At 43.1% G+C, this 11,233-nt stretch overlaps 1 pseudogene; it reads left to right on the top strand.

Annotated features, from left to right (window-relative positions):
• The first annotated feature begins 6,047 nt into the window (after positions 1-6,047).
• Positions 6,048-7,429, top strand: LOC127680026 (NADH dehydrogenase [ubiquinone] iron-sulfur protein 2, mitochondrial-like; annotated as a pseudogene).
• Positions 7,430-11,233: the final 3,804 nt, after the last annotated feature.

Genomic DNA, 11,233 nt, shown 5'->3' with positions numbered 1-11,233 from the left:
TAAGAGTCACCCCAAGATACTTTATACTGTTTGTGACTATTGTGAAGGGGGTCATTTCCCTAATTTCTTTCTCAGCCTGCTTATCCTCTGAGTATAGGAAGGCCACTGATTAGCTTGAGTTGATTTTATAACCTGCCACTTTGTGATCATCCACCATGATCAAGTAGGCTTCATCCCGGGAATGCAGGGTTGGTTTAATATACGGAAATCCATCAATGCAATCCACTACATAAACAAACTCAAAGAAAAAAAACACATGGTCATTTCATTGGATGCTGAAAAAGCATTTGACAAAATTCAGCATCCTTTCATGCTTAAAGTCTTGGAAAGAATAAGAATTCAAGGCCCATACCTAAACATAGTAAAAGCAATATACCGCAAACCGGTAGCCAGCATCAAACTCAATGGACAGAAACTTGAAGCAATCCCACTAAAATCAGGGACTAGACAGGGCTGCCCCCTCTCTCCTTATCTTTTCAATATTGTACTTGAGGTACTAGCTCGGGCAATTCGACAACATAAGGAGGTCAAAGGGATACAAATTGTAAAGAAGAAGTCAAACTATCATTATTTGCAGATGACATGATAGTCTACCTAAGTGACCCAAAAAACTCCACTAGAGAACTCCTACAGCTGATAAACAAGTCTGAATTTTTAATAAATAGAAGTTAAATTTAGAATCAAGAATTATGGAGTTTGTCTCTCTTGACTCAACAATGCCTTTGCCTAACATGCCATTTCTAATGTCTGTCTAGGCACTTATGTCTAGAAGTACCCTATTTACAGACTGCCCATATGTTCTGCCCAGAACTCAGGGGTTATTTTAATTCAAAAGAGGCCCAGGAGACATCAACAGGGTGTCTTCAGGTGGTATCTGGGTACTCAGGCACTAAGTCTGGCCATAAGGTCCTGCTTAGAAATACCAGCCCTCACATGCCCTGATAGTCACCCAAAAAATCATCAACCTTTTTTCTGAGCCATGAAGCATACCAGGCAGAGAGAAATACAGACAGACAGACAGACAGACAGACAGACAGACAGACAGACAGACAGACAGAGAGGGAAGGGGAGAGAGAGAGAGAGAGAGAGAGAGAGAGAGAGAGAGAGAGAGAGAGAGAGAGAGAGAGAGAGAGAATGAGAGAGAAAGAGTCCTGCTGAGGTATCATCTAGAAAAGATGACCAAACCATTGTCCTTGACCAAACTTTTGTCCTTGGATTATCTACAGAAAAATTCATAGAGAGACAGTTTAGTTAATCAGTGTTAGCTGTCAACTGGAATCTCATAGGGGACATGCTTCCAAGTACACAAGTTCACTTGATGAGGTTAACTATGGTTGGGAGGGCCACACTAAAAGTGAGGACACCGTTCCCTAGGCCTGGATCTGGATTACATAAAAGGAGAAAGCTGGCCGAGCACCAGTGTTCACTGCCTTCTACTTCCTGACTATGAACGCAATAATGCCACCTGCCTCAATTCTCTAGCTGCCATGATGTCTCCACTAGGACTGGGCTGTACCCTAGAACTGCAAGTCAAAATAAGCCCTTCTGTCTTTAAATTGCCTTTGTCTGGGTATTTTGTCACAGAAACAGAAAAGCAACTAAGACGGCAAGTGTCCCGTATTTCTTTTGCCCAATCAAACTCCATCTGCAGGCCTCCTCTATCTGCCAAATGGTTAAAAATCTCAAGCTGTCTTTGCTATATTCAAAGCTGAGCCCAGTTCCACAATGGAGCTTGTCTCTTCTACTACAAGAGCTCAAATAACATCTGTCTTGTCTGTTTAATAAGTGTCAAGTAATGGAGTTCTCTTAGATACAGGCAGACACACAGCTAACTTTATTGTAGGGCATAGCAAAGCGACACATATTTCCATTTCTTAGGCTCCTAATTAAAATCATAATGGTGTCAGTATCTAACATTTACTCCATGTTTGCCTGAGGCAGACAAGAGCTAAGACCTTGGTAGCCGTGATGGTATGCACTATCCTCTGATAGTTGCAACCAGAGACAGGTATGAACACCACAGTCTGGCCATCTCTGCTCAATGCAATATTCCTTCGTAGAAAAGCTTCTCATTGATCTGCTGAGAACTTCTCAGAGCAAAATTGGGCCTTGAGCATTTCCTGCCCATCCTTCTATATGTTCCAGATGTCCCTCATTGTCTGAAGTGTTGCTAGTGACTGCTGTGCTCTCTTTCCTCAGAGACTTCCGTAGGTGTTGCCTACAATGAATTTCTTCCATATCTAACTCTTTATTAACATCTCTTTCCTGCTGAACTGACAGATGAGATTTTATTTAATTGTCATAGTAACATTGCAAATTGGCTAGTCTTTTTAGACCCATTTTACAGAAAAAGAATCTGAAACACAGAAGTCAGGAACTTCATTCATAATTAGATGGCAAACTAGGGATACAGTCCCAAATGTGGCTTACTATTATGAGATCATTAGCATCTAGCCTGTCCTAGAAGATGGTAAAAGATACCATCAAATATTCCACTTAGACACACAGTTGCCCATTAACACTATCTGAAAAAGCTAGTATGCTTATAAATGAGGTCAATGCGCTACTACATAAAGAAAGACCTGCTTTGTACAGAGGTCTAATAAAAAAGGTAGCTCAAGGAAGCTGGACAACCCAGATAGACAGTTCTGACATGACTTACCATGTGTATGATCTTGGGCAAATCCCTTGGCTGCCCTGTCCTCTGTTATTCATTTTGCAAAATAATGTTAGCAGTACTAGCTATTCGATAGCACTCTTGTGGTGACTGTCTTTAGGGTTTCTATTGCTGTGATAAAACATCCATCAGTAATTAAGAAAATGCACCACAGGCTTGCCCACAGGCCAATACGATGGGAGATTTTTCTCAATTGAGATTCCACCTTCCAAAATCACTATGTCTTGTATCGAGGTGACATAAAATTAGCCAGCACAGTGACTAGAGGATTTCACACATACATTGCATTTAGAATACTGCTTGGCTCCCACCGAGTGTAGTGCCAAAATTATTTACTATTTGTTGCTCTTTTTAAACACTTAGTATTTATCCTAATTAAACTCAAGATCTTAGCAAGACCCTTTCCCAGGTCATGACTCCAACTCTCTCTGCTCTCTTCTGAGGGTTTTTCTAGCCCCACCTCTTTAAATTGAGCTGACCCACTGAGAGTTTATGCAAATAGAACTCAGTGAGACAGAGCTTTGGATGTAAGCCCTGGAGCTTCTGCATTGCTCAGGGAACCAGAAGAAGACAGATGGCACAGTCAGTTAGCATAGCAAGACCATTTACAAAGCTGTGGGCAGAGTACAGGAAAATCATGGAGCAAGTGCAGTTTTCAAAGGCTGGTAATAGTGGGGTTCCTGACATCTCTAGGTCCAAAGGGAATGTTGCCAGAACACAGAGTACATGAAAGCATCAGAAAGCAGATGATGCAGACATCTCTCTATGACTTGAAGGAAGGACCAATATGCTCAAGCTTTTAACCTCTCTCTTCCTTCTCTCCAACCCTACCCAACCTTTATAGTGGATAAACTCATTCAGAATCCAGAGGATAGAGCATCTGTGCTCTCTCAGCATCAACTGCCTCTCAAGGATGAACAGTGATCAAACTCAGCTATAAGGATCCAGGATGTTACACCTTGTCTCAGTCCACGTGTACTGATGTAGCACAATAAAATATCCAGAGGTGCCTATACAACAAGCCTTGATTTCACACAATCCTGGAGGCTGGAAATCTAATGTTGAAGGCGGGGGAGAAGGGAAATCTTTGTTTCCATATAACATTGTTATATGTTTCATATAATTATGTTTAGTATGTTTCATATAACATAGTTTCATATAACATAATTTACTTATGTTCTTCATAAGAACACTAAAATGTCATGAGGGCCTTTACCAATGGGACTGAATTAACTCCCAAAGACTCCATCTTAAAGTATCATCCCACTGTAGATAAACATTTCGTGCAAGTATGTGTATGCAGGTGTGCTTACTCATGAAGACACATGTAGAGGCCAGAGTCTGACATCAGTGATGTCTTCCTCAATAGATTCTCCACATTGATTTTGAGACAGGGTCTGTGGTGGTTTGAATATGCTTGATGCAGGTAATGGCACTATTAGGAGGTGTGACCTTATTGAAATAAGTGTGGCCTTGCTGGAGGAAGTGTGCCACGGTCAGGGTGGGCTTTGAGACCCTTCTCTAGCTGCCTGAAAATAATCTGTTCCTGGCTTCTTTTCGATGAAGATGTAGAGCTCATGGCTCCTCCAGCATAATACTTGCTGCCTGGACACTGCCCTGCAGGAGCCTTGATGATAACAGACTGGACCTCTGAACCTGTAAGCCAGTCCCAATTAAATGTTATCCTTTATAAGAGTTGCCTTGGTCTTGGTGTCTCTTCACACCAATGAAGACTCTAACTAAGACAGGGTCTCTCACTGAACCTAGAGCTTGTCATTTTGGCTAGCCTAGCTGACCAGTGAGCTCTGAGATCGGCCTGTCTCTGCCTTCCTAGGGCTACTGCCCCAAGCTTTAATGTAGTGGTTAGGAATCCAGACTTCAGTCCCCATGCTTGCACAGCCAGTGCCTTACCCACTGAGCCACCTCCTCAGCCCATGTAACGTCTTAGCATATATGGTTTTTGTTCCATGCTCTGATCTGGAATTTCCATGCGCCCTAACTATCTGGTTTATCTCTGTCTTAGTGTTGATCTTGGCCTGACTAGAAACAGGGCCTTCTGTACTTGGTAATGTCATTTTCTGGGATCTTTCTAATCCATCTTTTAAATATCACCTTTGTTGCATTGAGCACTCAAGACATCCCATAACCCATACAATCTGGTTGCTCTTGTTTGTAGCAACCTAGGTTGGTCCACAACAGTGGTTCTCCATCTTCTTGATGCTGCAACTCTTTAATATGGTTCTTCGTGTTGTGGTGAATATCAACCATAAAATCATTTCATTGCTACTTCATAAAACTCTAGTTTTGTTACTGCTATGAATTATAAAGTAAATATTTTTGGAGACAGAGGCTTGTCAATGGGCTCTCAACCTACTGGCTGAGAACCAGCCACAATGTTTAGCTTCCATGTGCTCCTCAGTCAGTTCAGTTGGTGTTAGATAATGACTTACCACATGGTTGCTGAGATACCAGGGTTCTCAGCTTTTACGCCCTCTACTGTCTTTGAGGGAAGCTATGTATAACGTTGACCTTCCTTATATCTGGAACTAATGCTGTAGCCTCAAGATCCAGAAACACTTTCTTTTGCAAGTAACCTTGAGTACACTAACAAAAAGGCCTTCCCCCTGATCTCACTGGATCTGTAAAATAATACTTGGAGATGTTATTTTTGTTCCAGTTTTGTGACTCTCTGTAGAGTGGGGTGATTCACCCAATAACATACAGCTGGTAACTGTGGCAACTAGGCCCCAGCTACCTTTTTATGTAGATCATCTTACCAAAATTGAAGTTCCATGACAACGGGGATTTTGTTCATTATATTTTCTTCATTAAAAACAAACGTATCTGTGATAATCTAGATAAAAGAGCATGAGGCAAGAGGTGCTGATAAGCAGAGGACGGAAGCATAGAGGGCAAAAGGTCACATGTGACCTTAAAGTAGGACATTGGCAGTAGAGGGGTATTTGGGAGAGAGAGGAGGGCATAAGGGGGAGAAAGAGAATCAGTAAAAATAAAGTGTGTTTGAGAACCACTGCAATGAGCCCTAACTCTTTGTATGTTAATAAACATTTTAAAACAAAATAAATTGTAAGGAAAGTATCTGCCAAAGCAGAAGCTCAGAGCCATTTCAACTTTGTCCCAATCCCACAAAGGAGGGGCTGCTGTTGTCCTAATTCCAGGGATGATAAAGTTTAAGAGGTTGAGAATTCCAGCAACTACAACTACCCTCCCCGTCCTATGTGCCCTGTTTTGAGTCTGTGCTCACACCTAAAACAGCAGGGGTCAGGGGATGGGGGACTGGAGCTAGGCTGTAAACTGGTGGTTTAAAAGCTGAGGGAGGGTTCTTCCTCCAGTCCACAGCCTGGCAAAGATGGCAGTCCTGAGGGCTCTGTGCTGCCTCCTTCGGGGTCCTGGTACTGAGGCCCTGGGTCTGGGATCTGCCTGCCCAGTCAGCCAGGAGAGGTGCTCACCAATGGTAGCCAGATGTGGAAAGGACAGAATAGATTTGGGGAGCTGTCATGTACCCCTCCAAGGAAACAGCCCCTTAGAAACCTCCTCCTTGGAATGATGTGGACATTTTCAAGGAAAAACTGGTAGCCAATGTGACCCTGAACTTTGGACCTCAGCACCTAGTAGCCCATGGAGTTCTGAGACTAATGCTGGAATTGAGTGGCAAGATGGTGTGGAAAAGTGACCCTCACCTTGGGCTCCTGCACTGAGGCACTGAGAAGCTCATTGTCTACAAGACCTATCTGCAGGCTGTTTCATGCTTTGACTGGTTGGACTATGTGTCCATGATGGGTAATGAGCGGGTCTATTCACTAGCTGTGGAGAAGATGCTAAACATCCAAGCTCCTTCCCCGGCACAGTGGATCTGAGTGCTCTTTGGAGAGATCACACGAATTTTAAACCATATCATGGCTGCCATCACACATGCCCTGGATATGGTTGCCATGACTCCTTTCTTCTGGATATTTGAATAAAGAGAGATGATGTTCAGTTTCTATGAGCAGGTACCTGGACCCCGATTGTATGCTGCTTATATCTGACCAGGGGGAGTGCACTAGGACCTATCTCTTGGGCTTACAATGACATTTATGAAATTTCTAAGAACTTCTCTCTCTTTAGATTGATGAGGTGGAGAAGATGCTGACCAACAATAGAATCTGTTGAAATAAAACAGTCGGCATTGGGGTTGTATCAGCAGAAGACACACACTTAACTATGGATTTAGTAGGGTGATACTCCAAAGTTCAGGCATCCAGTGGAACTTGCAGAAGACCTAGCCCTATGATATTTACAAACAGGTTGAGTTTGATGTTCCTGTTGGTTCTCCAGGGGACTGTTACCTGTGTTGTGTGGAGGAGATGCACCAGTCTCTTCAAATCATTGAACAGTATGTGAATAAGATGCCTCCAGGGGAAATCAGGGTTGATGATGCCACAGTGCCCCCACCTAAACGAGCAGAGATGAAGACTTCCATGAAGTCACTAATTCATCACTTTAATCTGTATACTGAGGGCTACCAAGGTCCCCCAGGAACCACATATACTGCCATCGAAGCTCCTAAGGGAGAGTTTGGGGTATACTTGGTGTCTGATGGCAGCAGGTGCCCTTATCAGTATAGGGGTCAAGGTTCCTGGTTTTGCCCACCTGGATGGTTTGGACAAGATGTCTGAGGGACATATATTGGCAGATGTCATAGTCATCATCGGTACCCGGGATATTGTGTTTGGAGAAACAGACCAATGAGCAAAAGCACAGCCTTTGAGCTCCCTTGCCTGTTAGCTGCTTCTTTCAGGTTTGTGCCTGGTGGGAAACCAGGCTGTGTGTCTCTGCATGTATAATCAAACATACATGTAATCGTTGACTTAGCTATACAGGCTTTCTGTGAATGTACTAGAAAAGGAGAAATTATATTAAATTAGATATCTGTTGGCCCTTAAAAAGAAGTTGAGGGAGATTTGTAGAAATGCTTATGTCAATCTGATATTACTGTCAGATTTCCCAGTGTATGACCATTGGCTTTGTCTCATTGTATAGGATACAAACTAATTAGGATTTTTCTGGTGCTCAGGGAACAGGGTTGCCAGGGATGCAAAGCATGTACTGTCACCAATCTTCAGTTCGTTAGAAAGATGTAAGGAATCAAGGAGTCACTATATCACTATTGCACCACTCCATCTTCTTAATATGTTTGCTAGTGGTGGTGATGGCGGTGGTGGTGGTGGTGGTGTCTTGATTTTGGTTTTGGTTTGGTTTGGTTTGGTTTAGTTTTTTTGTTTGGTTGTTTGGTTGAATGGTTGGTTTGGTTGAAATAGGGTTTCTCTGTGTAGCTCCAGCTGTCCTGGAACTCACTTTGTAGATCAGGCTGGCCTCAAACTCAGAGATTCACTTGCCTCTGCCTCCCAAATGCTGGGATTAAAGGCCTACATCACCACACTGGCTCATCTTCATGTTAACACTGGACTCCCCACAGAGAACAGGACACACGTGAGCCTCTATTATTTTTTGTCCCTCGTTACATTCACATACATCTATAAAGCAACTCCTCCAATGTTTGGCAGTGGGTCCAGGGTTCAAGATGAATACAGTCATCTGTTAAAACCAGGTATGCATAATTCACGCATATGTTATGCTCATGGAAAAGTCCCATGGATGAAGAGTAAGCTGACGAAGCAGCAGGAGTTGTCCCTGCAGACTCGAAATTCCTTTCCCATCGTGAGGATAGAGCAGCAGACCTGAGATACAGACACCAAAGAGACAGGACATGAGCTGTGGCACAAAGGTAAACCAGTCTCCATTAAATCATGATGACATCATGGTGACTAGTTACAGTATTTGCGACTGCAAAGCCGAGGTTCAGACACTCCCCAGACACTGTTCACATGTATCTAAGACCATGATTACATGGATGTCTACATGGACAAGCCTTGGGAAAAGAAAAGGACTAATCAGGCCAATGACAACCATTGATCAAAGCATTGAATCATCACACAGTGCCAAGGTTTGGAATCAGCTGGATTCACTCAAAAGTCAGCTGTGTGCTGGTCCTCTGGCCCATGAGAAGAACTCACCTTCTCTAATAGTCAGATTCTGTCCCTCTAAAATGACGCAAATTCTCACTCTCTAGTGTCTTCATAGGAACTGATGCTACAAATTCAGTTGAAGAACTTGGCTACAGTGTTCAGTAAACCGTTGTAGTTGTAGCTTTTCCGTTACTCTTAGGAATACTGTTACTGTTGTTAGAAGTATTTGGTACAAGACTGGGCAGGAAGGTCTGAAGCTTCCTATTTAGCTTTGTCAAGTATGACAGACGAAGTTTGAATCTTGGCTCTGCTCCTCACTGGCTCATAGCAGGTGTTATGCAAATGTTTATTCAAAATTAAATAGTGGGTTTGATCTAAACAAGGAATGAAAATCTGAGATCACTTACAGGGATGTATTTCGAGTGGGGTAGTATGCAGAACATTGGAGGGACATGGTGAATGGGGTGAAGGAGAGATTCTGACTTGATCTGTCTGGAGCTACAGAGGGATGGAGACACAAGCTGGGCAAAGCTACTGTTCAGTAATTATGAGGACAAAGATAAACGTACCTTTCAAAAGCCACAGACACCATCAGAGGACCACTGACTGCGTGGTCCTAGCACTCACTGTGCTCCTTAGATTGCCTGCTGTGTTCACTCAGCTGGAGTGGAACCCCATGAAACTGGAATGTTCTTTTGAATCTAATCTTCCACCATCTCCCCAGGATCTCACACTGGCACCTCCTTTGTTCTTAATAAATAAGTGAGTGAATGAACATTATAGGTTTCCTTGCAAGAGTTTTCCGATCTGGAGTTGTAGAGTAACATCAGCTAGTATATACTGAACATTTTGATGGTTCTAAACTATCTGGTTTCCAAACTATCTGAGTGTGATGTTATTGCAATCATCATAATAATCTATAACCAGTGAGCAAACTCATCAAAAAATTGTGATTAGAAACACATGATCCACCCTAAATAGGTACTGGGTAGAGAAGGCTATGTCTGCCCCAGAGCATTTCCACCTGCCTTTATACTAGTCTCCTCCATGTTTTCTTTCCTGCAAAGGTTTGATTCATTCTTCAGAAATTCAGTCTAACCACTGAAGCCAAGAAGCCTTCTACTCTATGCTAAGTACTCCCAACACTTGGGAGGCTAAGACACGAGGATCCAGAGGAGAAGGTTAACCTGAGCTACATAACAAGATTCTATCTCAATACACAAAATGATTAAGAGGAAAAGTATCTAAACACTATTTCAAACCAGGGAAAGAATTTAGAGTAAGTCAAGGTGTGAGAAGAAAAGACTTGGCTGTCTTTGGACAACTGGGCAGGGGAAAGGCATCAGCTGGGAAGGAGTACCAGGGATGCTGCACTGCTCCTCACTTAAAAGCCAGGATAGGGAAAGGAATTGGGTGTTGGTGATTAGCAGGGAAAGCTTGAATAAAGACTTCCCTAAGCCTACTACTGGCAAGAGCTTTGTCCCAATGGATAGCTTGCCTTAGGCCTGATGAGACCTTGAGATAAGACTCCACCCAACTGTGAACTTAATGTGTGCTCATGAACAGATATTGTTTTAAGGTGCCAGGTTGGGGATGCTGTATTGACCAACAAAGAGGCAGAAACGCTTTTCTTTCTCCCAACAACCCTGCACATACATATTCGTACTTTTCTGTATCCCTCTCCGGACCACCAGCATCACAGAGTCAGGGACTGTGGTTAGTATCTATTCATCTGTCCCAGGATGCTAGCCAACAGAAAGTCCCAATATATATTCACTCTTGAGCCTTTTGAAACTTTGGCCAAGTTAAAGGAACTAACTGGACATACATAGGAAAAAAACATTCCAAGCACTGCCTGACCTAATGCTAGGCTGTGTGGTCAAGCCAAATCTGCCCTAGGCAATGATGAATATGCAAATTAATATGGAGTAAAAATCTTCATAAAAAGCTAGTAGCTGAGTAGCAGTATAGTCAACTGTCCTAGTCAGGGTTTCTATTTCTGTATAAACATCATGACTAAGAAGCAAGTTGGGAAGGAAAGGATTTATTCAGCTTACAGTTTCAAATTTCTGTTTATCACCAAAGAAGGTCAGGACTGGAACTCAAGCAGGTCAGGAAGCAGGAGCTGATGCAGAGGCCATGGAGGGATGTTCCTTACTGGCTTGCTTCCCCTGGCTTGCTCAATCTGCTCTCTTATAGAGCCCAAGACTACCAGCCCAGGGATGGCACCTCCCACAAGGGGCCCTCCTCCCTTGATCACTAATTGAGAAAATGCCCCACATCTGGATCTCATGGAGGCACTTCCTCAACGGAAGCTGCTTTCGCTGTGATAACTCCAGCCTGTGTCAAGTTGACACACAAAACCAACCAGTACAGTCAACTAAACACTTCCTCACACCCACGTTTTGTCCTTCCTAAGTTGAGTGGAGCTGAGTGGAGTGTATCATCTTGCTCCCTCCCCCTACTTAAAAATAATTGGTTGGTGATCCCCTGAGCCACATGAACCCACACAAGTTTCCATGACTCC

Source organism: Apodemus sylvaticus, chromosome 3 (genome assembly GCF_947179515.1).
Source record: "Apodemus sylvaticus chromosome 3, mApoSyl1.1, whole genome shotgun sequence".
NCBI lineage: Eukaryota > Metazoa > Chordata > Mammalia > Rodentia > Muridae > Apodemus > Apodemus sylvaticus.
Note: the sequence above shows the minus strand (reverse complement) of the source record. Positions and strands in the feature narration are given on the sequence as shown.